The 25424-nt window shown below is 42.8% G+C and overlaps 1 protein-coding gene across 13 annotated transcripts in view; it reads left to right on the top strand.

Moving 5' to 3' along the window:
• The first annotated feature begins 12602 nt into the window (after positions 1 to 12602).
• Positions 12603 to 25424, top strand: part of mpp7a (MAGUK p55 scaffold protein 7a) — a 400728-nt gene continuing 387906 nt past the window's right edge. For 9 of the 13 annotated variants that reach the window (XM_059639113.1, XM_059639088.1, XM_059639095.1 and 6 more), the window contains exon 1: positions 12603 to 12979. The gene's annotated coding sequence lies outside the window, so the exon portion shown is untranslated. Of the gene's footprint in view, positions 13035 to 13704; positions 13767 to 25424 lie in introns of all 13 variants that reach the window. The other 4 variants (XM_059639122.1, XM_059639105.1, XM_059639053.1 and 1 more) reach the window with 2 other exon arrangements.

The following is a 25424-nucleotide window of genomic DNA, read 5'->3' as shown; positions in this document are numbered from 1 at the left end:
TGGCCTTGAGCCAGGTTGGGACTTTAGTGATTTGCAGCAAGGCACCTGGTGAGTTCAAATGATGGTCGGCGATGAGGTGCCTGGTGAGTTGGCCTGAACCCTAGCAGGCAATGGCGAGACAGCACTGTGGAGAAGTATGTGCCCAGTGTGGGGGAGATTGATTCATGCGAGGGAGAGATTGCACCCAATGTAAGGGAGTGTGCGCTCTCGTGGAGAAGCAAGGGTGGAGCATCTGCAGGCCCATGGCTGAAGAAGGACGGTTTTTTTTATTTTTTCTACTTTATACTCAGAAGGACTGTAATGTTTAACTTTTAATTTATTTCTTTATTTTTCTACTTTGTACTAAAAAATTTATACCTAGGTACATTTGTGCCTAAGTTAACACCAGGAATGGCAACTTTGTACACTTTCCACTTTACTTCTATATCCCTGTACATGTGACAATATACTTAATTCTAATTGTATTTCATCTTGTCTGAAGATTTTATTTAAATTAGTTTCTTTTTGTGTATTTGCCAATGTATGTATATAGATTTGACTGGCATAGATTTTCCTTGTTGTCACTGCAAGGTAACAATTTTGTCCACTGCTTTGGGATTTTCCTGTCCGGAGAAAACATTTTGATGATGAGTGTTCCTGCAGCTAACCTCAGTCTCTTTCACCTCACTTGATGCTATTTACTTCTATCCTGTTTGGAATAAAGTGAATCACTGTTAATTTATCCATCCATTTATCCATTTTCACGTGTCTCACAAAAGCTGTCAGTTTCTGAGTAATGAAGTGTCCAATATTGTTGCTGTAAATAAATACCATTGCATCCTATACTCATGATTTAACATTTTGGATCACACCATTGAGAGGCGGTAGGTTGACTAACCCCTCAAGGAGGTGTATGAGCTTTTCTTTGTCTTGGTGAGGGATCTAACAACATTACTTAAAATGTTTGAATGCATAAGCCTCAACTCCTTCAATCCCAGGTTCACAATGTCTTAGCGAAAGGAATAAATTGGCAGCTGTTGATATCCTTTGTGGAAGCTTATTTTCTGAAGAAGGGTTTAGGCTTGAAATGTCAGCTTTCCTGATCCTTTGATGCTGCTTGGCCTGGTGTTTTCATCCACTCGACACCTTGTTATCCCCTCTGCGGAAGCTCCCTTGTTATTCCTATTGTGTATGCAAGGATGTTGAACAACTACAAGGTTCCAATCCTATTCAACATCTTGAGTTAAGTTCTTGGCAGTTGGTGACCACTACAGTGGAGAAATTACATCATAATTATTTTTACTTGAGTGCCTTGGGCCAAAGCATCAAGGCTAGTAATCTGATGTTCCGACAGATCTGTTGCTCCAGGATCAGTGCTGGTATCTGTGTCTGGATTGTCTTACTTGCGCTTGCTTCTGAAAAGCTCTGACTGCCTGCCCAACAACTTGATACACTACAAGATTTAAACAAAGACAAGACTGGTCTCGTTATTGTGAGATGACCGGTGAAGCGTTAGGAAGGAATGAGATTTTGCAAATCTTCACTTGAGATTATGCATCTTACACAAAGGCTTTCTGATGTCCTCTTTGTTCAAGACACATTTCTTAGTCAAATTGTTTAGCTTTGTCATTCATCAGAACCTTGTGATTTTTCACAATTCTCCTCACCATAACTAGCTTCTAGAAATGCTGATCTCTTGTCTGGAAAAGGTTGCTTTCCAGTGTCTTCATGGTTTTTGGCAAGAAACCTCATACAGCTGGATAAGAACTGATATGATTAATATGATATTTCAGGAATGACAGTATGGGTAACAAGATTGCTTCTGTGAAAAGCAATTTATCTTCTCTTCAGGTCTTGAATTATAACAGCCTTTCAGTTGTGTATCCACTGTATATCCACAAAGTTCTAGCCACTGTTGCAGACCAAGCACTGAACAAAGAAAATATGTGAAGGCCTTGCAAGGTATGCTTTTGGTATCTCTCATTTTTGCAGTTGAACCTTGGTGTTGGTGTCATTCCTCTCTTTTCTTCTGTAGTTCTGCAACTGCTACAGCTGCTCAAAAATAAAAAGACACAAGGAAACAAAAATCAAGAAAGAGAACATAGAACATAGAACAGTTACAGGCCCTTCGACCCACGGATGTTGTGCCAAACTTTTACCCGAAACCTAAGGTCTATCCAACCTCCACCCCTACCTTATACTATCATCCATATGTCTATCTCATTGCCACTTAAATGCCCCTAATGAGGCCAACTCCACTACCCTCTCCACCAATGCATTCCATGCCCTGACCACTCTTTGAGTATAGAACCTACTTCTGATGTCTCCCCTATATCTACCTTCACTCACTTTAAAACTATGTACCCTCACAATAGCTACCTCCACCCTAGGAAAAAATCTCTGGCTGTCCACTCTATTTATACCTCTGATCATTTTGTACAGCTTGATCACGTCACCACTCATCCTTTGTTGTTCTAAAGAGAAAAGCCCGAGCTCTCTCAACCTTTCCTCATAAGACCTTCCCTCCATTCCAGGCAACATTCTGGTATGTCTCCTCTAAAATGTTTCTCATTTCAATATTATTTTGCTCCAATTTATTACACTGCATGTTGCCCTTCTTTTGATTCTTTATTTGTCCCATTATCACTCTTCTGTCATTTAATCACAACATTGTCCTCCTACAGACCATTCCAAATATCCTTACCCTGTCTCTATAAAAGCTGTTCATCTTTAACATTTTCCAATTCTGAACAAAGTCATCAGCTGCAACTTGGTTTCTGTCTTCACAAATAGAGCTGGGCGTGTTCAACATTCTCTCACCGAATACAGCACCATGGATATGGCTGTCAGAGGCAAATTATTATCACCCACGACCAGTGCTATATATTTTTTTTTAAGGGTGTTTTCTCTCCATGATAATGTCAGGAATACAGTTTGCTCATGATTGCACAATGTTCAACTCCACCACCAGCTTCAACATCCTTGGTGTTCATGGATCTGAAGGTTTAACAGGCCCATGATAACTGCAATGTGGTTGCAATCAGGTGGATTAAAGTTAGACACTTAGCAACAAGCAGCACACCTCTTGCCCCCACAAAGTTCTCCAATATCAATCGACAGGCTTCAAAGGTCCCCGAAAAAAGCAGCAGCTCAAAAATTCCAGAAATGAACAGTTTACTTAACTGGCACTCTAGGCACTGATTCAGTGCTTAGTCGTCAGCATAGCTGTGACATGGGTGCAGTTAGCACCAAATATGAGAACTGCTGCCTAGACCTCAGTTTCTAAACTTGACTAACAAGTATCAATGCAACTCAAATCTGCCCTTGCCATGACAGCAGCAACATATTTATCAAATGCAAATATTTTCTTTTCCTTTCTTTCACCAAAATGGCTGCAGTTTTGAGACTTTTGTTAACTCCAATTACGACCTCAAAGAGCATATAGATGATCCAACCTGTGTGACCAATGCTTCATTGAGAAGAAGACTTTAGTCTATACTACAATATTCATCTCTTTTTAAGAAGTTGAGCAAGTGATTCATAGACCTTATTAGGTTTTGCATAATCAGGTAGAAAAAATTAGAGTTTGACTTAAGGAATCTAAATATATGATATTTAGAAGCAGATTTTTCCAATATAGTGAAACCTTCTACCAAATAGATTGAAGGTGTTAGGCATGCTAAGATCATGCCTCAGTATTTCCCTCTCTTTGGGCAGTCCTCAGTTTTCCAAACTCTTAATCAAGAAATGGAGAAGCAAATCAACAGAGAGAAAACAATTAAGTGGTTATGAAAAGTAAATGAATAGCTAAATTATGTACACAGGGCTAAAACTGGTCCTACAGAATGGGTAAGTCAGATGGCAAACTCATAGACATGTGAGGGTAAACATGAATAGCTTAACATATTGCAAAGTACCACTTGGATTCATACTATGAATTTACGTTTTTTACTGTTCTTTGGATTTGCCAATTTTGCACCTCTCCGCTAACAGCATGCGGCACTGTCATTGATATCCAACCACTCTTGGCATTAATGCATCTTTCTGGTGCAGTAACCAGCTCCAAGTTTAATCTCCTGATGGCAATTTCAAAAATTTCAAAAACTCTTGTTCTAGTAAATTTGCACTGATGAACATGAGTGAGGAATATTGTCCAGCTGATAATGGGAACTGCAGATGCTGGAGAATCCAGGATAATGAAATGTGAGGCTGGATGAACACAGCAGGCCAAGCAGCATCGTGTTCCTGAGATGCTGCTGGGCCTGCTGTGTTCATCCAGCCTCACATTTCATAATATTGTCCAGCTGTTGTCCTGAAAAGGATTAAGTTCCCTTTGGTTCCTGCAACACTGTGCATTGAGCATTTTGGCAAACAGAAGCAGAAGCATGGTGGAGCTGAAATTTTCATTTTCTTTGCCCCTCCACATATGCTGCCAGATCTTTTTCTTTTATTCCTTTGTAGGATATGGGTGTCGCTGGCTGGCCAGCATATATTGCCCATTTCTAGTTGCCCTTGAGAAGGTGGTGGTGAGCTGCCTTCTTGAATCACTGCAGTTCACCTGCTGTTGGTTGACCCACAATGCCCTTAGGATGGGAATTCCAGGATTTTGATCCAGCAACGGCGAAGGAATGGTGATATATTTCCAACTCAGCATGTTGAGCAATTTGAAGGGCAACTTTCAAGTGGTGATGTTCCCATGTAGCCACTACTCTTGTCCTAGTAAATGGAAGTGGTCATGGGTTTGGAAGAGGTTCTCGAAGGATCTTTGGTGAATTTCTGCAGTGCATCTTGTCGATAGTACACACTGCTGCTACTGAGCGTCGGTGACAGAAGGAGTGGATGTTAGTAGTTGTAGTGCCAGTACAGCAGGCTGCTTTGTCCAGGACAGTGCCAGGCTTCTTGAGCGCAGCTCCAATAAAACACATCCAGGCAAGTGAGACTATTCCTTCACACTCCTGACTTGTGCCCTGTAGACGGAGGACAGGCTTTGGAGAGTCAGGAGTTGAATTACTTGTTGCAGTATTCCTAGCACCTGACCTGCTCTTGTAGCTACTGTGCTAATAAGGTGATTCCAGTTGAGTTTCTGGTCAATGATAAGCCTCAGTACATTGATAGTGGGGGACTCAGTGATGGTAACTCCGTTGAATGTCAAAGGGAAGTAGTTATATTGTCTCTTATATTGTGTGAAGATAGATAAGTCCCGTGGGCCGGATGGGATTTATCCTAGGATCCTCTGGGAAGCCAGGGAGGAGATTGCCGAGCCTTTGGCATTGATCTTTAACTCGTCATTGTCTACAGGAATAGTGCCAGATGACTGGAGGATAGCAAATGTGGTTCCCCTGTTCAAGGAGGGGGATAGAGACAACCCTGGTAATTATAGGCCAGTGAGCCTTACCTCGGTTTTTGGTAAAGTGTTAGAAAAGGTTATAAGAGATAGGATTTATAATCGTCTAGAAAAGAATAAATTGATTAGGGATAGTCAGCACAGTTTTGTGAAGGGTAGGTCGTGTCTCACAAACCTTATTGAGTTCTTTGAGAAGGTGACCAAACAGGTAGATGAGAGTTAGCTGGTTGATGTGGTGTATATGGATTTCAGCAAGGCGTTTGATAAGGTTCCCCACAATAGGCTATTGTACAAAATGCGGAGGAATGGGATTGTGGGAGATAGAGTAGTTTGGATCAGAAATTGCCTTGCTGAAAGAAGACAGAGGGTGGTACTTGATGGGAAATGTTCATCCTGGAGACCAGTTACTAGTGGTGTACCGCAAGGGTCGCTGTTGGGTCCACTGCTGTTTGTCATTTTCATAAATGACCTGGATGAGGGCGTAGAAGGATGGGTTAGTAAATTTGCAGACGACACTAAAGTCGGTGGAGTTGTGGATAGTGACGATGGATGCTGTAGGTTGCAGAGAGACATAGATAAGCTGCAGAGCTGGGCAGAGAGATGGCAAATGGAGTTTAATGCAGACAAGTGTGAGATGATGCACTTTGGTAGGAGTAACTGGAATGCAAAGTATTGGGCTAATGGTAAGATTCTTAGTAGTGTATATGAGCGGAGAGATCTCGGTGTCCATGTACACAGATCCTTGAAAGTTGCCACCCAGGTTGACAGATCTGTTAAGAAGGCATAGAGTGTTTTAGCTTTTATTAATAGAGGGATCGAGTTCCGGAACCAAGAGGTTATGCTGCAGCTGTACAAAACTCTGGTGCGGCCGCACTTGGAGTATTGTGTACAGTTCTGGTCACCGCATTATAAGAAGGATGTGGAAGCTTTGGAAAGAGTGCGAGGAGATTTACTTGGATGTTGCCTTGTATGGAGGGAAGGTCTTACGAAGAAAGGCTGAGGGACTTGAAGCTGTTTTCGTTAGAGAGAAGAAGGCTGAGAGGTGACTTAATTGAGACATATAAAATAATCAGAGGGTTAGATAGGCTGGATAGGGAGATCCTTTTTCCTAGGATGCTAATGGACTGTTTCAGTATCTGAGGAGTCATGAATGGTGCTGAACATTATACAGTCATCGGTGAATATTTCACTTCTGACCTTATTACGGAAAAAGGTCATTGAAGCAGCTGAAGATGGATGGGTCTAGGACGCTACCCTAAGAAACTCCTGCAGAGATATCCTAGAGCTGAGAACTATGAACAAACCTTCAGTACTATTGCCAGAATATTGTGAGGGCCCATAGTCTTTGCAGTATCCAGTGTATTTAACTGTTTCTTGATATCGTGGAGTGAATCAAATTGACTGAAGATTATATCATGAATGCTGGGGACCACTGGAGGAGGTTAAGGTGGGTCGTATACATGGTACTCCTGGCTGAAAATTGAAGATTCTGTTTTTATTTCAAATTTCTGGCATCTGCAATATTCTGCTTTTTAATTGTTCTGTAATACAGAGGTCATGATTTGCTGATTTTCCAAACTGGTAAATACATCAGTTCATGAGCTCATAGGAAATATGGGCATGAAGAGTCATTCAAAGCCCATCAAGCTGCTCTACCGCTCACTAAGATTGAGGTTGGTCTGATTGCAGCTTGCACTGCACTTTGTTTCCTGTCCCACAAATCAATCAACTCCCTTGATAACACAAATCTGTTTAACTCGGGCTTCAATATCAATATAAGTTCCTTTGAAAAGGTGGTAGTGAGCTGCCTTCTTGAAGCACTGCAGTCCATTTGGTGTAGGCATATTCACAATGCTGTTAGGGATAGAATTTCAGTATTTTGCCCAAGTGACAGTGAAGAAACAGCAATACATTTACAAGTCTGTTTGGTGAGTGACTTGGAGGGGAACTTGCAAAAGGCGGTATTCCCATGTATCTGCTATCTTTCATCTTCTAGATGGCAGTTGTCGTGAATGTGGAAAGTGTTGTTTAAGGAGCCAATGTGAATTTCTACAGTGTATCTTGTAGGTGGGACACAATACTCCTATGTGTCAGTGGTGGATGCTGTAAATGTTAGTACTCATGGTGTCAATGAAATAATCTGCTTTGTCTTAGGTTTGGTTTCAAGTTTTGTGAGTATGGTTGGAGCTGCATTCACCTTAGCAAGTGGGGAAGTCACACTCCTGACTTGTGCTTTGTAGATTGTGGACAGGCTTTGGTGAATCTGGAGGTGAGTTCCTCATTGTAGGATTCCTAGTGTCTGACCTCCTGATGTAACCATTATATTTATATGGCTAGTCCAGTTCCGTTTCTGGTCAATGAAAATCTCAGGAGTCATAGAATCACACAATGTTGATAGTGGGGAATTTGGTGATGGTAATGACGTTAAATGTCAAGGGGTGATAGTTACATTGCCTGATACTTGTGTGATGTGAACTTGCCACTGTCACCCCCAAAGTTGTAGGTGATTAGGTCAAGGACATTATCCCGAGGAACACCTGCAAAGATTTTCTGGAGAATAACTCACTCAGAGAAAGTCAGAACTGCTGATCTGGAGGCAGAGATAACACAATGTGGAGCTGAAGGAGTACAGCAGGCCAGCCAGCATTAGAAGAGCAGGAAAGCTGATGTTTCAGGTGGGGACCCTTCTTCAGAAAAAAGAAAAATTTTCTGAAGAAATGTCCCCACTTGAAATATCAACTTTCCTGCTCCTGTGAAGCTGGCTAGCCTGCTCTGGTCCTCCAGGTCCACACTGTGTTAACTATACTCTGGAGAATAAACAAATGGCTGCCAAACACTACAACCATCTTCCTTTGTACCAGGTATGACTCCAACCAACATAGAGTTATCCCCCAGATTTTCATTGACTAGGACTCCTCAATGCCTAATACAGTGAAATGAATTAAATACCTTGAAGTCACAGCAGTTGTTCTCGTTTCATCTCTGGAATTCTATTCTTTCCTCCATGTTTGAACCAAGGCAGTAATTAGGTCAGGATTTGAGTGATCTGGTGGAATCCAAACTGAGTGCCAGAGTCGGTTATTGCTAAACAGATGCCACTTGATAAATGCCGTTGATGGCCAGCTGTACACCAAGTTGCTTATCCTCTTTCACACACAAGTAGCCCTGTGTTATAGTTTCACTGGTTTGACAATGCATTTTCAGATGTGCTCTGTGCTGCTCCTGGTGTGGTTTCCTCTGGTAATCAGCAGGAAGTTTCCTTTTCCATATTTGATCTGAATCAATGAGATTATGTGGGGTCTGAAATCAATGTTCAGGACTCCGAGGGAAACTCATTCTCAACAGTATGCCACTGTGTCACTAGCTCTGCTTGTTCTGTCCTGTAGCTGGGGCAGGAAGATCTCAGGGATAGTGATAATGGGAACTGCAGATGCTGGAGAATCCAAGATAATAAAATGTGAGGCTGGATGAACACAGCAGGCCCAGCAGCATCTCAGGAGCACAAAAGCTGACGTTTCGGGTCTAGACCCTTCATCAGAGAGGGGGATGGGGTGAGGGTTCTGGAATAAATAGGGAGAAAGAGGGAGGCGGACCGAAGATGGAGAGAAAAGAAGATAGGTGGAGAGGAGAGTATAGGTGGGGAGGTGGAGGTGTGGCTTGGGGTGGGAGGAAGGGATGGGTGAGAGGAAGAACAGGTTAGGGAGGCAGAGACAGGTTGGACTGGTTTTGGGATGCAGTGGGTGGAGGGGAAGAGCTGGGCTGGTTGTGTGGTGCAGTGGGGGGAGGGGATGAACTGGGCTGGTTTTGGGATGCGGTGGGGGAAGGGGAGATTTTGAAGCTGGTGAAGTCCACATTGATACCATTGGGCTGCAGGGTTCCCAAGCGGAATATGAGTTGTTGTTCCTGCAACCTTCGGGTGGCATCATTGTGGCACTGCAGGAGGCCCATGACGGACATGTCATCTAAAGAATGGGAGGGGGAGTGGAAATGGTTTGCGACTGGGAGGTGCAGTTGTTTATTGTGAACCGAGCGGAGGTGTTCTGCAAAGCGGTCCCCAAGCCTCCGCTTGGTTTCCCCAATGTAGAGGAAGCCACACCGGGTACAGTGGATGCAGTATACCACATTGGCAGATGTGCAGGTGAACCTCTGCTTAATATGGAAAGTCATCTTGGGGCCTGGGATAGGGGTGAGGGAGGAGGTGTGGGGGCAAGTGTAGCATTTCCTGCGGTTGCAGGGGAAGGTGCTGGGTGTGGTGGGGTTGGAGGGCAGTGTGGAGCGAACAAGGGAGCCACGGAGTGATCTCTCCGGAAGGCAGACAGGGGTGGGGATGGAAAAATGTCTTGGGTGGTGGGGTCGGATTGTAGATGGCGGAAGTGTCGGAGGATGATGCGTTGTATCCGGAGGTTGGTGGGGTGGTGTGTGAGAACAAGGGGATCCTCTTTGGGCGGTTGTGGCGGGGGCGGGGTGTGAGGGATGTGTTGCAGGAAATGTGGGAGACGCGGTCAAGGGCGTTCTCGACCACTGTGAGGGAAAGTTGCGGTCCTTGAAGAACTTGGACATCTGGGATATGCGGGAGTGGAATGCCTCATCGTGGGAGCAGATGTGGCGGAGGCGGAGGAATTGGGAATAGGGGATGGAATTTTTGCAGGAGGGTGGGTGGGAGGAGGTGTATTCTAGGTAGCTGAGTTTCCTTGCTTTCTCACAATTTCCTCAAATTTTAGGCAGTTTCTGCAGATGTATTTGCCAAGATCACAAAGGTAATCAGCTTTGTTCACCAGCTCTCATATACTTCAGCTGCAATAAATCACATGCTTGACCATCTTTACCTTGTTTGCTTTTCACGAATTAGGTTTAACGTTTAAGTAGTTTGAGTTCTGAGGAAGGGTCACCAGACCCGAAACGTTAACTTTGTTTTCTCCTTCACAAATGTTGCCAGACCTGCTGAGCTTTTCCAGCAATGTTGTTTTTGTTCCTGATTTATAACATCCACAGTTCTTTTGTTTTTTAATATTTAAGTTGTTGATTATTTTGAGTTGTGCTATGAGGTTTAACTGTTTATACTATAATGTAGTAGTTATATCTTCCCAATACTGGCATAAGCTACTGCCCAAATTTACACAGGGAAAAAATATGTTGAACTCATCAATTATCCATCTTCACACCAGGCTTTCAGGTCCTCAGTCTGTCTCCCACTCCCTCTCTTGGAGCATTCCTGTTTGTAAAGGGTCATAACAGCGCCGCCTGCTTCACAGAAGTGAACTCCCTTCCTTTGTAAATTCTTGTCTCACTGCACACAATCTGTGACAATAAACTTTATGCAACTAACTTCACACTTGTGCTAAAACTCCTGCATTTATACCTCCTTAGTTTTTAGCAAAATGAGTCGGCACAGCTGGAAGGGAACCAGTACCAACTAGTCACCTAACTAATTACCCAACACACGATCTCGGTAACAACCTTGTTTGGCACTAATATTGTAATAAACTGAAATGGGTAAATAAATGCTAAATACAAACTTCACCAGATTTTAGAAAGTCATCAACCTTTATTCTTTCACTTACTAAATACTTGGTAGCAGTAGACCATTTAGGGTCTTGAGTTTGAGATATTATACGAGATCATGACTATCACCTACTTCAATGTTATCATCCTGTGTTATCCCCTTGATCTTTGATGCCATTAGCAATGACAAATCCCAATCTGTCTTGAACTTACTTAATGACTGAGCTTCCACAGCCCTCTGGGTTAGGGAATTTCAAAGATTCTTTGAGTGAAGAAGATCCTCTGAGTGAAGAAGAATTGCTTGCCTTTTGCTTTTAGATAATCAATCACTTTGGTACTTGACCCCACAGGCTTTCTGCATCTACTTTGTCTATCCTTTTTGCATTTTTGTAATTATCAATAGTATTCCTGTCATTATTCTGAATTCCAAAGACTGCAGGCCAAGCCTCAACAATCTCTCCTCATAGAACAGTCCCACCATTCCAGGAAGCAGTCTGGTGAATCTCTGCTACCTTCTCTCAATGGCAAATATATCTTTCCTCAGGCAAGAGAACTTGAAATATATTCTCACCCGTGTTCTTTTAGACAACTGAAGCAAGATTTCTTTGCTCCTGTACTTCAATCCTGTCATGAGAAAAGATGGCTGCAACTTCATGTTAGCCTTCAAAGTCTTACAAACAAGAACACCTCGGTTTCTTTGCACATCAGTGCTTTCTAATCTCTCACCATTTATGAAATACTCAACACCTCTGCACCTTCAAACAAAATTGCCACCTCAGGACTAACAAAGCTGTTTTGGAAGAAAGTCAGAAAGTGCTGGAAATCTCAGATTGGGCAGCATATGTGGTTAGAAATCTGAGTTGATGTTTTTGGTCCAGGGACCCTTTTTCAGAAGAAGGCTTCTGAAGAAGAGTCACTGGACCTGAAATGTTAACTCTGATTTCTGTCCACAGATGCTGTCAGACCACCTGAGAATTTCCAGCAATTTCTGTTTTTGTTTCAGATTTCCAGCATCCACAGTTTTTTGGAAGAAAGTCATCCTCTTGAAGAACTTTCCAAGAAGAACTTGTAGATATATCTCTGTATCTTTCTGCACTTTCTTCATGATTTCTAACATTACTCTCAAAATTGCCGTATTGTCATGAAGAGAATAGTGATTTATGTTATTGTTTGTGCCTGCTGTTTGGGCCCGGGATCTGCCACCTCACAGAGCTGCGACGTTCATTCGTTGAGTACATTCAAGTTAGAGGCCGACAGGCTTTTCGACGTTGATCGAATTAAGGCATTTGGAGATAACGTGGGAAGTTTTTTACAAAATTATTTGATACAGCTTTTGCACAAAAGCATCTCAATTAAAATCACTGAATTTAAGTATAAACCTTCCACTGCATTACAGACGTCGTCACAATTTATAACAAATGCAGCGATTCTGAACTGCAACTGCCGAATGTTTAAGCCGATATCGAAGATCACCACTGATCCTTTTCAAGAGGAAACAGCAGCACAGTCGAGCAACAACAACAGAAATCGCTGGAAAAACTCAGCAAGCCTCACAACATCCGTGGAGAGAAATTAGAGTTAACGTTTTGGGTTGAATGACCCTTCCAGAGACACCTTGAGCACAATGGAACACGGATTAGGGGGGCCGCACGCACCGTCTGACGACGCGAAGAAGTGGGCAGGAGGGTGTGACGCTAGGGATTGCCTGGCAACGCTGGCGGTGATTGGCAGCTGGGCGAGTCATGACGTAATCGTGGGGGCGACAGGTTGAGGTGGAGGGAATGCGCAGGCGCAGTTGTCAGTGAATTGGAAGGGGACTTTGGGGGCTTGCTGGACTGGAGGGGACTGGTGTCATTGACAGTGGCTTCTGTCCCAGTGGGAGAGAGGGAGACGCTGACGCTGAGGCTGAGTGAATCAGTTAGAAAGCTTCCTCTCTGGGGGATAGTTGCTAGCTAGTTCGAGTGCAGTGTGTCGTAACTTCAACACAGATTTCCGTCTACACACACGCGCACCGGAGAAGGAGTGGCAGTTAGGTTCAACCGTTGTTGTCTTCTGCTCTCATTTTTATTTCGGTTGTGAGAAAAATGTGTGCAGCGCCAGGATTTTAACATCAGAGATAACGCTGCCTGAGCCGCGTTGGACTTATTTCCAGAGGTATTAACATTTTAACTCTGCTCGCACGATAGACGGACGCCCTTCTTTGCTGAGTGTAGGTATTTTCACGGTTTGGTGGGGAGGTGAAGAAAGCTCCATCATGTGCGACAGAGGGAATTTGAACCCGTGGCTTTGCGGTTTAGGGGGCGGTGGGTTTCTGTGATTTGGATAATATTGTGATTTTGGCGAGAGATGATCATCGGAAAATCAAATCTTGACGAACCGGCTGTGTTTCGTTTAATCACTGACATTTGAGGTGGCGTTTTTTTTGTCTGTTGATGTTGAGAGTGCAAGGCCAGTACAGCGCTCAAATGCATTGGCTTCACACGGTTTGGAAGGAAGGGGGGTTGGGAGAATCCTCAATGTTTTGGGCATCACTGCGGGGCGGAGGCTTAAAGCAAAGCTAAGAGTTCTAACTCACAGTTGAATTTCTTTTGTTTTACACATCGCCCACGAATATCATGTTTATTTGAAGATTGAGTGATAAGGCGTGATTTAATCGATAAAATGAGAATTGGGTCTGCTACTGACCCGGAATTCCTTCCCCATCGCTAACAGCTGTCTCATGCTGAACCAGATTGTTTGCAGTGATGTTCTATTTGACCCGTGTTCGACTTCTGATCCCATAAAGTCTCGGTCAGAAAGAACATCTTCCGTCACGTAACTTGCGTCTGCCCGATCTCTCACCATCTGTGCTGAGATTCTAACTTTCTTATTTTTCTCAGCTATCGACTTGGCTAATCCAATACAGGAGCGAAACACTGAGCATACTGGAAATACTCCACAGGTCAAGTAACATCTGTGGGTGGGGGTGGGGGTGGGGGTGGAGGTGGAGGTGAATGGAAGGCAGATTCAGACCAGTGACCTCATTAGAACTGAAGTAAAATGCAACAGGTTTTCATCGAGTGGTGAGGTAGGCAAAGGATGAACAGGAAAAACAATAACAACAGTCATGAAAAGTGAGCATTGTCAACATTTGCTGCCTGACAAATTGACCATAAAACCACAGAAGAAGAATCTGGTCCATCAAGTCTGCTCTGCCATTTGATCATGAGTTGTACGTTTCTCAACCCTATTCTCCGCGGTCTTCATCCTGTAACTCTCGATCCATTTACTAATTAAGAATCTGTTTATCTCTCTGTCTTGAATACACTCTGTGACTGGGGCTCCGCAACCTATTTTAGCAATGACTTCCACAGGTTCACCACCCTCTGGCTGAAGAAATTCCTCTTTGATTTATTGTTGTGACGTTCTGAGTTAAAATGAAAAGTGTTGGTTTACATGCTATACAAGCAGATCGTACCATACAAAGGGCATCATGGTAGCAGAACAGGGTACAGAATAGAATGTTACAGCTGCAGAGAGAAAGATCAGAATTAACATTTGAGCGGTCAGTTCAAAAGTCTGATAAAAGTGGGAAAGAAGCTGTTTGTACATGTATTCAAACTTTTATATCTTTTGCCTGATGAAAGAAAATGGAAGAGATTATAACCAGCATGGTTCGGGTCTTTGATTATGTTGGTTGCTTTCTGAGGCAGTGGAAAGTATAGATAGAGTTGATAAACGGTTGGTTTGGGTGATGGACAGGGCTGTGTCTATGACTCTGTAGCTTTTTGCGGACTTTGGAAAAACAGTTGCTGTACCATGCTCTGATGCTCCCAGAAAGGATGCTTTCTATGGTGCACCTATAAAAATTAGTATGTGTCATTGTGACATGATGAATTTGTTCAGCCTCTTGAGGAAGTAGAGACGCCGTGCATGCTTGACTGTGATGTTGATGTGGATGTTGATGGACCAGGACAGATTGTTGGTGATCATCTTTTTGACCATCTGCAATCCAACACCATTGTTGCAAACAGGGGGGTTGCCCTCCACTCTGCTTCCTGAAGCCAGTGACTAGTTCTTTCATTTTGTTGACATTGACGGAAAGATTGTCTTTACACCATGCCATGAAGCACTTGGAATCTCTCCTATATTCTGTCTTGTCACTGTTTGAGATCTGACCTACAACGGAGGTGTCATCGGCAAACTTATAAATGGAATTGGGGCAGAATTTGGCCACAAAGTCATGAGTGTATAAGGTGTGTAGTTGGGGCTGAGTACCCAGCTTTGCAGTGTACTGCTGTTGATGATTATGGTGGAGGAGGTGTTGTTGCCTATTCTTCCTGATTGCAGTCTGTGGGTCAGGATGTCGAGGATCCAGTTACAGATGGAGCAGCCGTGATCTGGGTCTCAGAGATTGGAGATGAGTTTGTTTGGAATTATGATGTTGAAGATGGAATTGTAATCAATGAGTTGGAGCTTAACATGGTTATCTGGATAACAAGGATACCTCAGGGATGAACGTCGACCCAGGGAGATGGTGTCTGCTGTGGACCTGTTGTGCTGTAGGCAAATTGCCGTGGATCAAGGCAATTTGGTAGGCTGGAAGTGATGTGAGCCATGACTAATCTCTCAAAGTTCTTTGTAATTATGGAGGTCAGAGCCACCGGACAGTAGTCGGTGAAGCATGCTGAATGATTTTTCTGTGGCACCTGGGATGATGGTGGTCTTGAAGCAGGTGAGGACTTTAGATTGTAGTAAGGGGATGTTAATGATGTCTGCAAATACTCTTGCCAGCTGGTCTGCACAGGATCTGAGTGCACGGCCAGGGACTCCATCAGGGTCAGTTGCTTTCCTTGTCTTGGTCCGAAAGGATCATCCCTTCAGCCTAACTGAAAAGGTTTCCTATACTGAATTAGACATAGATGCTTGCGTCTGGTTCATACCCCTCTAAACCTTGTCCAAATAGCTGTTGAATATTGTAATTCTCACCTCTACCACTTCTCTGGCACCTTGTTTCAGCCTCTCTTTATAACTCAAACCTTACAGCCTTGATAACAGCCTTGTTAATCTTGTTTGCACCCTTTCCAGTTTAGTAACTTCCGAAAGCAGGGTGACTGGAATTGTTTCTGAAGAAGGGTCTAGGGCTGAAAGGTCAGCTTTCCTGCTCCTGTGATGCAGCTTGGCCTGCTGTGTTCATCCAGCTCTACACCTTGTTATCTCTGAGTGGAATTCTTCGCGGTACTCCACATGTGGTATAGCTTTAAATTGAGGGGTGAAAGATATAGGACAGATGTCAGAGGTAGTTTCTTTACTCGGAGAGTAGTAAGGGTATGGAACGCTTTGCCTGCAGCGATAGTAGACTTGCCAACTTTAAGTACATTTAAGTCGTCATTGGACAAGCATATGGACGTACATGGAATAGTGTAGGTTAGATGGGCTTCAGATTGGTATGGCAGGTCAGCACAACATCAAGGGCCGAAGGGCCTGTACTGTGCTGTAATGTTCTATGTTCTATGTGGCCTTACCACTGTCACGTATGGTTATAACATGACGCCCCAACTCGTGAACCCAAAGCTCTGACCGGTGAAGGCGAGCTGGCCAAATGCCTTCTCCACCACTCTGTCAACCTGTCAAGCCACTTTCAAGGAACTATGTAAAAACCAAAAGAACTGCAGTTGCTGTAAATTAGGAACAAAAATAGAAGTTGCTGGCAAAGCTCAGCAGGTTTGGCAACATCTGTGAAGTAAAATCAGAGTTCATGTTTTGGGTCCTTGTTTTTCCCTTTTTAAGAAACTATGTCCCTGCATCCCTCGGTGTCTCTGTTCTATAACGCTCACAAGGCCTTAGCATTAACTGTGTAATTCCTGCCTTAGCTTATCTTACCAAAACACAACACCTTGCATTGACCTATATTAAACCCCATCTGCCATTCTTCAGCCTCCTGGCCCAATTGATCATGATCCCGTCATACTGTTAAATAACCTTATCACTGTCTGCTTTACCATCATTTTTGGTGTGACCTGCAAGCTTCCGAACCATGCTCCCTATCTTCTCATCTACATTTTTTAACACAAATGATGAACAACATTGGACCCAGCACTGATCCTTATGGCACATCGCTGGTCACAAGCTCCAGTCTGAACATCAACTCTTAACCACCACCCGCTGTCTCCAAACATCAAGCCAATTTTGGATTCAACGGTTTTGAAGAAAGATCACTGGACCTGAAGAGTCTATTTCTGTGCTGGAAATATGGATTGCCATTTTCTATCTGCTGTACTGACAATTTGGAAAAACTTGTGAAATATGACAAATCTGATTCACAGTTATTTTGTTCCTCTTGTGAAATTTGAAAAAATATTTTATTCTTGAGAAGTGGGCAGTGCTGGCATTGGCAGCATTTCTTGCCCATCCTGTGAACAATGGACTCTCATTTCAAATTGTTAAATGTCACTGTGTTGAAGGTGTTCTACAGCTCTGTCTTTGTAATGGGTTCAAACAAGCTTAAGGCCTGATCACTCATTTCAGAAATCAATTCAGGAAAAAAGTCAACTGGATTCACGTTGAGACTCCATAATAAGAGTCACATTGAAGTAAAAATCACTTCTACTGTCACCAGCTTTTTATTTCCAGATATATTCAACTGAATGTGAACTTGCTGCAGGGATATTGATCTTGTGCAATTTGGATTCCAATTTTGGATCTCTTGGTTACTGGCTCATTTGTTTGGACTATACCCAATTTGTGACTTGATTTGTGCTGAAAATGTTAAAAGTACGGTGAGAAAAATGTCAATGACAAGTAGAATTTCTCTAAGTATTGGAATTCGTAAGTGGTTTTATACTGAAACTGGTGCAAGTTCAGTGTATGCAGGAAAAGAGAGATTGACAAAACCATTGGAAAATTTAGTGAATTAATTTTGCATGAAGGTAATGTGAACAAGCAATTGGAAATTATCAGTTGGAAGGTACAGAAAAAGAAAATTATGAGGTTAGAAGTTAACTGGGACAAAATAGCTAAAACAAAAAGAGCATGGTCAAAGTGAAGTTCCATGCAAGCTCTGAATCCCTCCCCAGTTGATCCTGGTTGACTTAAGATTCGTTCTGTATAGTTGTTGTGCCAGCAGGATGCTCTCACAAAACATTTAAAAAAATAGACACAGTTGATATTTCGACAAGCCAATTCCTAGCTTGAACACAAGCTCAAATTGGACGAATCTGGCCATGATTTTCTCTCAGGATTTCGACTGCCTTGAAATCTCTGAAGTAAATGGCCCCTGTATATTACATGGAAAAGCTGAAGCTTTGAGAAAAGGCTGCGTATTCAATGTCACTCTGATGCAACCCTTTTTATTTGCCTTGATTTCATTGTTTATTACAGTGACCCAGGTAGCACTGAAAAACGTGTGCTTTCATTTGCTGAGATCCATGAAATATTCATCTGAGACCTTGTAAGCCCGCTCAGGTGTGTGTAAAAGATTGTGATAGTTCTTCAAAGAATGTGGGAATTTTTCTTGGTGTCAAGATCTTTCCTGGTTGATATTTATTTCTTAATTAGTGTCACATTGCTGTTGTGGACTTTGTAAGTTGCCTACAGTAGTTCCTAAATAAAGTACCTGGACGTTAAGAATAGTTGATTGGCTAAGAGCAGTTCAAGGCCAATCTGTGGTTGTCAAAGATCTTTCTGGTATTGCTTCTCACTGTTGTTAACGTAATTACTCAGGAAACGTATTAGGTGCTAAATCTCTATCAAATTTCCTTTAAACATCGCTATATTTGAATCCCTGAATTGGTTTATAGCCCGCCACACAACTTGAGGAACTCCAATCCAAGTTGTGTTCCATATAATACTCATGCATTTATTTCTCTTTGACTTTCGTACAGTCTTTGAGTTTGGCCATACATTGGTGACTGCATTCATTTAGCTGAGTACAACTGTCCTTGCCAGTTTCCATTCTTGCTGTCTAGAATGTGTCCAGCACTGACTCCTCCCTTAGTCTAGACACCATATCAAGATCCCTAAGGATCTATCTATAGATGGTTTCAAGGGTTGCATTGAAAAGAAAACATACAGTGCTTTCAATCCCTCGTGCTCTCCAATACCTTCCCTGCATAATAATCCTGGGTATGTTGAAAATTTCTCCAAAATTCACCAATTCATTAATTCAAAGCTGTTATCTTTGCCCCTTGCCACTGATTCCATCTCCCTTTGCTTCAGATGAAACCAGCTTGCTGTCAATCTGGATATCGTATTTGAATGCACTTCTCAAAAACAGTTTGCTTCCCTTTCCAAAAGCTGAGCCATTTCTTCTCATTTCAGCTTCACACCTCGATAAGATGTAAATGTCACCATGTGATTTGATCTTTGAATTGTTCTTTAGTTGTCTCCCATTAGAAAGTAGGAAATAAGAACATGACTGCTGTGATATTCGGCTGGATGGTGGCTAGTATTCTACCTTAAAGCCATGTTACTGTACCTTCCCTGCATTCCTTTATGTTGATACTTAGAAATCTTTTAAACTCCGGTCACTGAATATGTTCAAGACAAACCTCCACGGCCATTGTAGGGAAAGAATTCCAAAGTTTGCCTCCATCTGAGTGAAGAAATGCCATCTCATCTTGGTCCTAAATGGTACATTTCTCATTGAGATTCTGTCGCCTGCTTCTTGGACCCCTCAGTGGTGACAACAACTACTATCCTTAAGAGTCTATATTTCACCTTTATCTCTTCTAAAAACTCAAGAGAAAACAGTCCCAGTTTGTTCAGTCTTTCTTCAACTGGACAGTCCTGTTATTTAAGGAATCTGGTGAGCTTTTGTGGCACCCCCTCTATGGTGAGTAGATCTCTCTTTGCCCACTTTGGATTTTGCCAGGAGTGCAGTAAGACATCTTTACTCGTACATTCAAATTCTTTTGCACAAAAGCCCAGCATTCTGTTAGAATTCTGAATTGCTGTATGTTAGTTTTAAGTCATGAACAAGGATGCCCACATCCCTTTGGACATTAGCACTTTCCAATCTCTGATCACTTCAAATGTACCCTGCATTTCTGTTTTTCCTATCAAAGTGGATAATTTCACAATTTATACAAAATCTTCCACTTTCTCATGTTTTTGTCCACAGTCTTTAGCCTGTGCAAATTTCCTCAAAGTGTCATTGCTGCATTCTCATGTCACCTTTTTAGCTAGTTTTGTGTCATCACCAACTTGGAAATATTATGTTGGAATCTCAATCCAAATCATTAATATACAGAAGGTGCCGAATACACGAACAACAACAGGAAGATACTACACGCCCCGACACACTCATCATGTTACCTTTCATCAAGAACTCATCTGAACTGACCACAAGACTCCAATGACCACTGGGTATCAGAGTGGCATGCAAACCCATATCAACCCTACGCCAACTGCTAATCCAAACCAAAGACCCATTGCCCACTATGTATTGGACCAACATCATGAATAAGATTCCCTGCAAAGTCTGCGATAAAAATTACATTGGACAGATAGGATGAAAATTAGCCACAAGAGTACACGAGCATCAACTAGCAACAAAAAGACACTACCAATACTCTCTCATCTCTCTCCACATGGATAAGGAAAATCACCAGGATCTTGAGGCAGGCGAAGCAAAGACAAGCACAGGAATTCTTAGAGGCCTGGTTCTCCACTAAGAAGGCTATCAACAAACATGTAGAGCTAGACCCTACATATACTCCACAGCAAAGGAAAACCGGAAGTGAGATAACCTAGCTCAATGGTCACCAGAGTTTAAATACCAAATGAGAAAACACAACAACGCTTCATCGGAGGCTGCGCTGATGATGTTACCCAGCAGGGTAATGAAACGTCTGCAGAACAACAAAACAGCTCAGAGCGTCAACCAACCACAAGGAATGACAATTTCTTTCCAAATCAGGACAGTGAAATGGGTTGGAGGGCAACTTGCAGGTGGTGGTGTTTCCATGCATCTGCTGCCTTTGATCTTCTAGGTGGTAGAGGTAGTGTGCACATCATCGGAGCCTTGCTGAGTTAGTGCATTGGCAAGTGTGTACCATCTACAAAATACAGTGTGTGTCAGTGATGAAGCAACTGAGACGTTGAAAGTAGCTGATGCAGTGGTTTTGTCTTGGATAAAGTTGAGCTGCATGAGTGTTGTTGGAGTGCATTCATGCTGGCAAATGGGGAGTAATCCATCACACTCCTGTCTTGGCCTTTGTAGGTGGTAAATAGGCATTGGGGACCAGCAAATGAGTTACTTGGAGCCAAATCCTCAACATCATGTGGCCACTATTTATATGGCTAGTCCAGTTTAGTTTCTGGTTATTGGTAAGCGAGACATAGTTGATAGCATTATCATCACTGAATTCCTGACCAACGAATATCTTGGGATAATGGTGAGATTCTCTCTTGTTGGAAGTAGTAATTGCCTAACACTATTGCCACTGGTCAGCCCAGGTCTATTCTTTGTCCACGCTCTTGCTGCTTGCTATCACTAAACCTCTTCGGTGTGCTTGTGTAGTCATTAATCATGCTGGACACTGGTGTAATTATCAGTTATTCTGTCTGTTCTTGACTCCTGATGGAGGAGAGAACAAGGTAACAGGTAAAGATGATTGGGCTGATGATACTATGCTGAGGAACTCCTGCAGTGATATCCTGTGGCTGAGATGAATGACCTTCAACAACCACACGTGACTGCATTGAGCATAGAGTTTGTGTTCTTCGGGTTCCTAGATAATCCACATCTGGACCAGAGTTATAATGAATGCAGTGGTCGTGGTGGAGCCCAAATTGACTGTCAATGAACAGGTAAATCTTAGTCAGTCCCACAACATACAGTTGACCATCCCATCCATCACATTTTTCTGATGATCAGAATTAGTCTGATTTACTGAATCCAAAAAAAACACAATGTCCCTGGACAATTTGTCACATTGCCAGGTAGATGCCAGAAGCATTGGAACAGCTGAAGGAGGGGCATGGCTCATTTGGGATGAGTGTACAGTCCTATTTCTGGAATATTGACTAGCCAATAGCCTTTGCGGTGCTTTTGTCTGTTTCTCAGTTTCATTTGAATGAATTGAATTGGCTGGAGACCAATTTCTGTAATGTTTCAGGTGTTCGAATGCTGGTAGTTATCACATCTCAAAATATTTTGACCTTTGAGGTTGTAAGTATAGTAGCTTCATTTGTGATGGGTGACCGATACCTTTCTATAACAATCTTCCCCCCCCCCCCCCCCCCCCCCCCGGCTTAATTCTTCAACATTTTATAGGCTTTTTTATATACTGGAGTTTTCAGAATTTAGGAAATCTTTACTCATTTCTGTTTCATTCCTTCTCATGTTTCGCATTATTTTTGTATTTACCTGCACACACAGTCATCTCTACAACTTGTCTGTGTATCTGTTCTGGGTGTTTTTCTCTTGATCCAGTTTTGGTTACTGTTTGTTGAGAACATAGGTGTTTTTCTGCTTTACAAGAAAAATTCCATCTGGCAGTGGCTCTGCAATCGCTTTTCTGGCTACAAGGCATGTCCAGCGTTCGGCTATCTCTCAAAACTGTAGGGCATGAAACTAAACAATGGGTGTGAGAGTTGTGATGAAGAGTTCACATGACACATGAATGAGCAAAGGACAAGGTATCAGTCCAGGCTAGTATTGCATGAAGTAGGATAACTGGCCTGTGATGGAAAGTTGGAGAGCATAGAAATTTGGAAGTACATCATGACAAAGGTCAGGAGGAAAAATGATTAAAAGACTGTTAAATTTCTATCTTTATCTGATGTATACAGCATTGGTAATTTGGATGAATATTGAGCACAAATAGAAATACATGACTATGATATGATTGTCATTTTGCAACCATGTCTCTCTAATAGCTAAGTCTGGGGACAGACATTTAAGACTATTGGAAGAAAAAGAGGTGGTGTAACTTTTCGTAAATGAGATCAGTATAGTTGAGAGCGACTAACTTGGCTTGGCAAATCAAGATGTCAAATTGGATTTAATGCAGCTAACTAAGAGAAGGGGGAAAATGTCCCTGGTGTAAATAGTTCATAGGCTTCATAACAGTGGTTATACTAGGACAGAGTATAAATTTTAAAAAGTGCTTGTAAAGAAACTGTGACAATTGAGTGATTTTAATCATGTTATAGACTGGACAAATCAAATTGGGAATGATAGCTCCGCACTTGAGTTCACACTGTTTTTGGACAGTTTCCTAAAATAATATTTTGGAGCCAACCTCAGAACAACCTATTTTTCACCTGATAATAACGAGGCAGGAATAATTTATAACTTCATAATTAAGACTCCTGGCTAATTGTGTTCATGTTCACTTTGAGGGTGAAAACCTTGGGACTAAAGCTGGTATGTTAAATGTAATGTTAATTACAAAAGTGTGACACTTGGCAACGATGGACTTGTTAAATGGGCAACAAGCTAAGATTGGGAAGCAGTGACGCACATTTAAGGAACAAAGATGCATTCACTTCATAGGGACTGTACGAGAAGGATGCACCTTCTAGAGCTAATTGAGGAACTCTGGGATTGTTTCAGATTGAACAAAGATGTGTACAATGCTGTGAAGATTCGTAAGCCAGAGATGGTATTGGATATATTTTAAAAATCCCAATGACTTGGGGGTAGAAAGTGTGAAAGTCAGAAGTTTGGAGTATGAGCAAAAACTGGCAAGGAATATAAAAACAAACGGTAAATCATTCAACAAGTGGTTAGAAAAACAGAGTCAGAGAAGTAAGCATTGCTTCCTTCCTGGATGCAACTGAGTGATTAATAGGAAACCAAAATTGCAGAGACTTTGAGCAAGTATTTTCCATCCCTCTTTACAGAAGATGTGTAAAATATCCCAAGGAGGTAGAATATCAAGGGGGCAAAGGGAAGAGCTAAAGGTGGAACCATGGTGAGCTTCAGACCAAGTATTGCTGAAAATAAAGCATACTAAGTATTTTTTTGCCATTCAACAGGCCAAAATCAAAAGAATACCCAGCCTCCATGGGGTAATTATTTATGCTGTATGAGAAGGGGTAGTGTTTGGCTAGCAAGTTGACATTGGTAAAGGTGCTGCCATGGTGAATGGACCAGGGAATAGATGACCTTACCTTTTGTCAGTCTGAAAAGTTGGTCTGCATGGAGAGGTTCTTGCTGTTTACAAAGAACAAGATTGTGTATGTGAATATATGTGACTTCTACAAAGTATAAGAGAAACCACACCACAAGCCCCACAGATAATTTAGATTGGTTGTGTAATTCTTAGCATAAGCTGGATTGGTTAACAAGTGCTGCCCAGTCTGGAAAAGTACATTTTTACACCATGTCAACATATTTGGAACAGAATGACAAATCTTGCTTCATTTTAACTTTTTGCTCAGTTGTGCTCTGCCCAATTTCCTCACTCCTCCGGATGCTTGACTGATCTTTTGCCAGTTGGAGCATGTATGATAGAGATAATGGGAACTGCAGATGCTGGAGAATCTGAGGTAACAAAGTGTGGAGCTGGATGAATACAGCAGGCCAGGCAGCATCTGAGGAGCACGAAAGCTAATATTTCGGGCCTAGACTCTTCATCAGAAAAGGGGGATGGGGAGAGGGTTCTGAAATAAATAGTGAGAGAGGAGGCAGATGGAGATAGATGTCCTTGTTTTTCAAGGACTGCAACCCCCCCCGCAGTGGTCGAGAACGCCCTCGACCGTGTCTCCTGCAACTCATCCCTCAACCCCGTCCCCGCAATAACCGCCAAAAGATAATCCCTCTCATCCTCACATACCACCCCACCAACCTCTGGATCCAATGCATCATTCTCCGACACTTCTGCCATCTGCAATCCGACCCCACCACCAAAGACATTTTTCCATCCCCACCCTTGTCTGCTTCCCGGAGGGACCACTCTCCCTGTGACTCCCTTGTCCACTCCACGCTCCCTTCTCCCCTCCAACCCCACTGCACCCGGCACTTCCCCTGCAACCCCAGGAAGTGCTACACTTGCCCCCATACCCCCTCCCTCACACCCATCCCAGGCCCCAAGAAGTCTTTCCATATCAAGCAGATGTTCGCCTGCTCATCTGCCAATGTGGTATACTACAACAGCTGTACCTGTTGTGGACTCCTCTACATCAGGTAACCAAGCGGACGCTTGGGGACGCTTTGCAGAACACCACCTATGCTTGGTTCGCAATAAACATCTGCACCTCCCAGTTGTGAACTATTTCAACTGTCCCTTCCATTTCTTAGACGACATGTCCATCCTGGGCCTCCTGCAGTGCCACAGCGATGCCACCGAAGGTTTCAGGAACAGCAACTCGTATTCCTGTTGGGAACCCTGCAGCCCAATGGTATCAATGTGGATTTCACAAGTTTCAAAATGTCCCCTCCCGCTGCTGCATCCCAAAACCAACCCAGCTTGTCCTCACTTCCCTAACCTGTTCTTCCTCTCACCTATCCCCTCCTTCCATCTCAAGCCGCATCCCTATTTCCTACCTACTAACCTAATCCTGCCCCCTTGACCTGTCCGTCCTCACTGGACTGACCTATGCTCTCCCTACCTCCCCACCTGCACTCACCGCTACTGGCTTCATTCCCGCCTCTTTAACTTGTCTGTCT

This window comes from Stegostoma tigrinum, chromosome 2, assembly GCF_030684315.1.
Source record: "Stegostoma tigrinum isolate sSteTig4 chromosome 2, sSteTig4.hap1, whole genome shotgun sequence".
Lineage (NCBI taxonomy): Eukaryota > Metazoa > Chordata > Chondrichthyes > Orectolobiformes > Stegostomatidae > Stegostoma > Stegostoma tigrinum.
The sequence above is the reverse complement of the archived record's forward strand: the minus strand, read 5'-3'. Positions and strand labels throughout refer to the sequence as shown.